General features: G+C 32.7%; 1 non-coding gene across 1 annotated transcript; it reads left to right on the forward strand.

Annotated features, from left to right (window-relative positions):
* Window positions 1–1435: 1435 nt before the first annotated feature.
* On the forward strand, window positions 1436–1507 carry TRNAR-UCU (transfer RNA arginine (anticodon UCU)). The gene has a single exon. It is a non-coding gene; the product is annotated as a tRNA-Arg (tRNA).
* The last annotated feature ends 5141 nt before the right edge of the window (window positions 1508–6648 follow it).

Here is a 6648-nt window from a genome sequence, read left to right on the forward strand (position 1 = left end):
ATAATATTTGGTCAAATATTATATGACCAAATTCTTACATATTCAAATAACCATCTAAAATGACAGGCTGTAATGAACCTCTCTGTATGTTTTGTGTTTTGACATATGTTTCTCACATTCACATACCTTTCCTTTTCATAATAGCAAAGACAATTCAAATAAGTTCACTTAGCAATAAAATCGCTGACATGCGTTTTTGCCAGATTTTGTGTTTGCTTGTTAACAGAAATTACAGAATTTCTTATAAAGATGTTTTTTGCAAGTTTACTTTGTTTAGGGTTTTCAAGGTGTATATATTGAAGTAACTTATAATAATCTTAAGTCTGCATTTTAAGATTTATAGCTTAAAGGTAACAACTTCAACTCCATTTGGTTATAAATGTACAACTGCAAACAAACACCATATCAGTATGCATTTTATTTGCATCTTAAACATGTCAGCAGTTTCTAAGTTGTTTTCGATAAAGAAACTTCTAGTGGAACACCTTTAGATTATTAAGTTGAAATGTAGATTTTTCTATCCTTGCTCTAAAATACAATAAATTGTAATGTTTTAGTCTTATTAGGCATAGTGTAGTATTTAGCATTATTTAGTGATAAAATAAAATAAATACACTTAATAAATCCAGATCATAATAAACATCAAAATATATCAAAATATAATTAATGTCTGCTTACATATAACTTCATTCAAAAAATCTTCTATAACTGTCCTGCTTAAAGTCTTACAGCTATTATAAGTATTTGTTATATGGTTTTATGAATATTAGCTATATGCATGCTAAACAATTTTCAACAGTACCATCAATGTATGATTGACGTTGTTATGATGCATCTTGGACTTCACTTTCATTACCATGAAATAATTAAGGACATGCTTATCATTTGTATTCTAAAGCATAAATGACACATAAAATTGTTACAACATTTTTAACTGGCAAACAATTGAAAACAGTAAACACTAGGAGCTATGCATACCATTGAAAAAAGACTATAATGTCTGGTATAACAGTTAATTCCAATCATCGCCTGTTTCATCACTTTCCTCAAGCCACTCACTATCATAATGAGATTTAATATCACTGATTTTATTGGTGCAACATTTATTTTACAAACTCAGTGAATTTCAGTGCATATGAATGACAGATGTTGTAAAACCACTTCTAGTGCAGTTGGTAAATTAAGCCAGTCAATCATAAGGTGTTCACCACCATCCTTGAATTCCATGCATCAACTATTGCTAATGGGACATAAAATTTCAGGGCAGATTTCCAGACTCCAACTGGATAGCTTGCCTTCATGCAGTGTACATTGAGAACACAGCATAATGTTGTATCTGTCACGACTCTACCTCTTCCTTCTATGCACAAAAAATCTTATATCATAGCTTATTGACAGTTCTGGTAGATATTTTGGCACTACAAAGATGAAGTAAGCTGCCATAGCTCAGTGGTAGAACACTGGTCTTCTAAACCAGGGGTTGTGAGTTTGAACCTCACTGATGGCTTCACACAACAAAAGTGTATTCAGCATTTATTTTGGCCTGGCATGGCCAGGTGGGTTAAGATGTTCGACTCGTAATCTGAGGGTCAAAGGTTCGAATCCCGGTCGCACCAAACATGCTTGCTCTTTCAGCCATGGGGGCATTATAATGTGATGGTCAATCCCACTATTTATTGGTGAAAGAGTAGCCCAAGAGTTGGCGATGGGTGGTGATGACTAGCTGTTTTCTCTCAAGTCTAACACTACTAAATTATGGACAACTAACGCAGCTAGCCCTCATGTAACTTTGTACAAAATTCAAAAACAAAACAAAAAATAAATACATAGATGACATATGAATGCTCCTAGCTGTTAGCAACTCTGTAGTCAGGGTTCATTCAGAACGAAGCTATTGTAGGGGTTCTTTGTATTAAAAAATGAGGCTTTACTCATAGGCAATATTTTTTGCCTTTAAGTACTCAGTATCACAAGTTGTCTGTTGACCAAACTTGTTTTGATGACAGGTGCATTCATGATAACATGATCTATAATATTGACCTTCTGCTGTAACTAAGTCTCTAGAAAAAAATTACTAGCATTTTAGTGACATGCTTTTCTGTTGTAGCATTTCTGACATATCTAGCAGATATCGGTTCCACGCATTCAGTCAATGTATTTCTTCTGTTGCTTTTTGTTTTAAGGTACTTGCTCTTGTTTTTTGAGAAAAAAATTATGCACATTGGATCATACACTCAGACTCTGAAGATGATCTGTGAAATATTCTTGGATCCTTCTATGAGTTTTCTCAGCTGTGATCTTCATTTGTTGTAGCACAAATGTTTCTCATATCTTTTTTTTTGTTGTTCACAGTGAACAAACTATGACATTTTTTATGGTATGAAATGTTTGACATAGTATATTTTATTGTTTTTGCATAATGTGGTTTTGTTTTTCAGCAGCTATGACATGTTCTCCAAGATTCAGTGTCTTTTGGAGAACTCAGATTTGAGCCACTTTCTTCATTGGTACAGTAAACGATGCAAACTGGAACTGTCTTGGCTCACATTGAAGAATCTGGTCCATCACCACCACTATTGGTGCTGTAACATGCATCGTTTTGCCCATGATCATCCATATTTACAAGTAAACTATTGTACTCCACACTCATCTAATATACTTTAAATGAGACAGAAAAAATGTGTGATCTAGTGAAAGATGCTAAAAGAAGTAAAAAACTAAAGCATGAATACTACTTTGTATTTTAATATGTTTTGTGCTAAATACACATTTTCTTATTGATTTGCATATACTAATAGAAACATGTTAAAACCCATTGTAAAAAACGTCATTTTTCATTATAAATGGGTATTTTTATGTGAACAACATCCCTTGCAACCATGTCATACAAAGGACCTTTGTTTCCACACATACATTTTGACATTTAAGGTCCTATTACATTATTATTATTTTAATATCATGATAAAAACAGGGAAATATGTCTTTCATCTCTTGTTTGTTACAATCTGTTTATTTTATTCACATTTTATGAAAAAATATGAGGTTTATATTACAAATATCTATTATCCACATATACAAAATTGTACTATTTCAGTGTTTTGTCATAAAAAGTCTTCACTTTGTACAGACTAAAAGCTATTATGTTGGCAAGGTTATCATACATATTTTGTTTCTTTTGGTACAGTGAACAAAAAAATTGTATACAGATGGTATTGACCTGTCTAGCTGGCTCATGTACTATGCAATCAGTCTAGCTGTTAAGTATCTTTGCAAAAATATATTAAAGTTTGCAGAATTACTGCTAGAGCCTTTCTGCCTTCATTTTCTATAAAGGAGGTGGAAAAGCAAAGGAATGATGTACAAATAATAGTGAAAAATTCCTAGAAAACCTAACCTAATTAACTGAACATCCTAATTAAAAGAGGATAAAGCATCTGGATAGATCATACTATAAATGTAGTATGTTTTTTTTTTACATTGAAGCATCTACTTGTTGGTTTGGTTTGCACAATTTAACAGAACAGAAAACAGAAATCCAGATTGTCTCTCATCTTGGATACTTGATCTGATATATAACATTGTGTGCAATACTGACACTGCTGAGACAAGAACATCACAAAAGGTGATGAAACTGTTCTCAGAATATTCTGGATTGATAATTTCATTATTCATTGTAATGTTATAGCAGATAAATCTGTTATTGATATAACACACATTGTCATGTTTCAAGAAAAAGAAGCATCATCTAAAGTTCAGCCAAGGAAAGTGATAAGTAAGAATCATAGATGTTTCTATGAAATCGAGATACCCTTGTAGAGAAGCTAACAGCAAAGAGAGTGATTTTGAAATTTGTTGCTTGTTTGTAATTAAGCATATAGCTACACAGTGGGCTATCTGTGCTCTGCCCACCACGGGTATTGAAACCTGGTTTCTTGCATTTAAGTTTACAGACATAATGCTGTGTAACTGGGGAGCACATAAGTCTAAAACACCAATCATATTTATGCCCACAGGGTAAATAGTTTTAAGTAAATTTTTAACTTTGACATCATATCATAAAAATCATAAACTGTTCAATACCCAGTAAAACATGTCCAGATTTTCCCTTTTCTATAGAATTTTGCTGCAGTTTATGTTCTAAGAAATGCCTAAAATTGTCCTTACCTACCTCTACACTAGATTCATTATAAAACATCCAACTCCCAATAAAACGTGTTCAGATATGCCCTTCTCTACATAGTTCTGCTGCATTTTGGGTTTAAGAAATCTCCCAAGATTGTTCCTACCCCTGAATACAGCTCTTCAACCCCTTCAAGGTTTAGCATAGCTGGAGTAGTGTACATAGATAAAATATGGTTTGCTTTTGACACCCTTATTATTATAAGTTAAAAAGAGGCTGCAGGGGGCACTGTTCAGCTCTAGAAGGCTTTAAGAGACAGTTTCTCAAGACTTCTAACATCAATATGTCACTCAGCTATGCATTTTCATTCCCAGGTTCCAGTGATTTTCATGTTAGACTGGATACAGATGTATTTGGAATGTTCATTAGGTCTAGCTCTTTCATATTGCTAAATGTGAATAAGAAGACCAATTTTTCTTCCATTTATGCATCATTACCTTAAGGTTAAGTACATATTGATGGAATGAAAGTACTAGTGGCTAGCTGAAAAATAATATAACCAGAACAGTCAAAATTTGATCTTAAACATTTAAAGTCAAAATTGAAAATGTAAGGTCACACAAATTAAAATTAGTGAAATATTCTACTAAGGGTGTAGGTTATAAAAAAGTTATAACTATCCAGTTAAAAACACAGCCTAGTCTAAAATCACATTTAAGACACAGGGTAATAAAACTATCACCTTGATCAAATAACACTTTTGCAGACTTAACATGTTTTTACATGCTATATCACTTGCAGAAATATGTGTCCCTAACACATTTAAATGACTTGGTCTACCAGGTTTCACTGCATTCCTACTTGACCAATAGATAGAGTTCTGCTTCCCAATGCTGTTATTACCACAACAAAAGCTAACACTGATTAATCTCTCACCAAGTCCTACTCCTTTCACTACCATCCAGTTCTTACAAGAACACATGACACAAATAGCCTAGTAGCTTTGTGCCAATAAACACCAAACAACAACCACAAGAACATAGTTTTGATTTCTAGTAGGAAGGAAACAGAATTTAAATATACAGAAGCTGGTTCACATATACACAGACTGATCCAGATTAATGGACACTAACCCCTAATTTCTGACCATGAAAATCAGCTAACAGTTACACCATCTTTCCCTATGTGAATATTACTTTCTGCCTCCCAGCAACATACTCACAGCCTGCATCTTTGACTATACCTGTGGTTATATCATATTTCAAACTACAAAACTGAAAACATTCTATTGTAACCAAATAAAACAATGGGTATGCTAAGTTCATATCTGATAGGATATTCACGCTATTTTCTGTAAATTTCATCATAAATAATTTGACTTGATCCAGTCAAAATATTTTTCACTTCTCCTACCAAGAAATACAAGTTAACACTGCACCTTCTCTTAGATGTAGTGAATTTTCTTATTTTTTTACATGACAGTTTACTACCTGCCAAATTGAAATACATAGTTTCTCCATTTAAAAAAATTTAATGAAAATAACAGGTATACTATATCCTCAAATAATACATATCAGGATAATAATTGTAGTTAACTTCTTATCATTAAGTCTTAAAACTGGATCAAAGTGTGTATTTCCATTCACATGTTTTTAATAGTTCTTTGTGTAATTGACCATTTGTGTTATACAAGATCATGACTGGCATTATGTAATACACCTAACGCATTTTAGGTTATCAACTGTGAGAAAAGGTCTATACATCAAATCCAAATTGTTTATGTAGTGTTCATACACATGTAAGACCACACACTTGTGTATATATATATATATATTTATACATGTATACTGTTATATAAATTTTTCACCATTACACACTGTTACATACACTAGCAGCTTTTAATAGAACATCTCTAGCTTAAGTGCAAATTTTTTCAGTAAACATCCAAGATTCCTTCTGCAGTGGTTTATTATGTGCTGCCATCTATGGATCTTCACACTCACATGTTTTTTTCTTTTCAGGTATTATTAAACACATGAACACTGGCAAAATTCAGTTAAATTGGGAAAATCACTCAGTAGGTTTGAAAGCAAATAATTTTAACACCTTTTCAATGATTGATTTTTCAATCACATGACCATCTTAGCTCATGATAATCAATCACCTATAACCTGATATTCTATGGATATATCTTACTGTAAAACTGGGTGATATCTTAGAAAGCAGGGATTGCTAAGCCCTTTCAGTTTCATCAATCTCACGATTAACAAACCGTCCTAGTTTATCATGATCAAGTAACTATTACTAAATATCCATTGTCTATATCTAAATGCAGTTCTGCTCAAAATCTCAAGTGAGGTTTAAGTGATCTTGCAACCATGCTTTCAGATTTATAGCACCTATCTTCAGTTGTGAAAATTGTTGGTGTCCTAGGCATTATATCTACTTACTCCAATCATCCTAACATGTGATAATCATAAAATGTGTGTCTTTCATAGGACACTACCAATCATAAGCTTGGAGAACAT

This window comes from Tachypleus tridentatus, chromosome 8 (genome assembly GCF_004210375.1).
Source record: "Tachypleus tridentatus isolate NWPU-2018 chromosome 8, ASM421037v1, whole genome shotgun sequence".
Taxonomy (NCBI): Eukaryota; Metazoa; Arthropoda; class Merostomata; order Xiphosura; family Limulidae; genus Tachypleus; species Tachypleus tridentatus.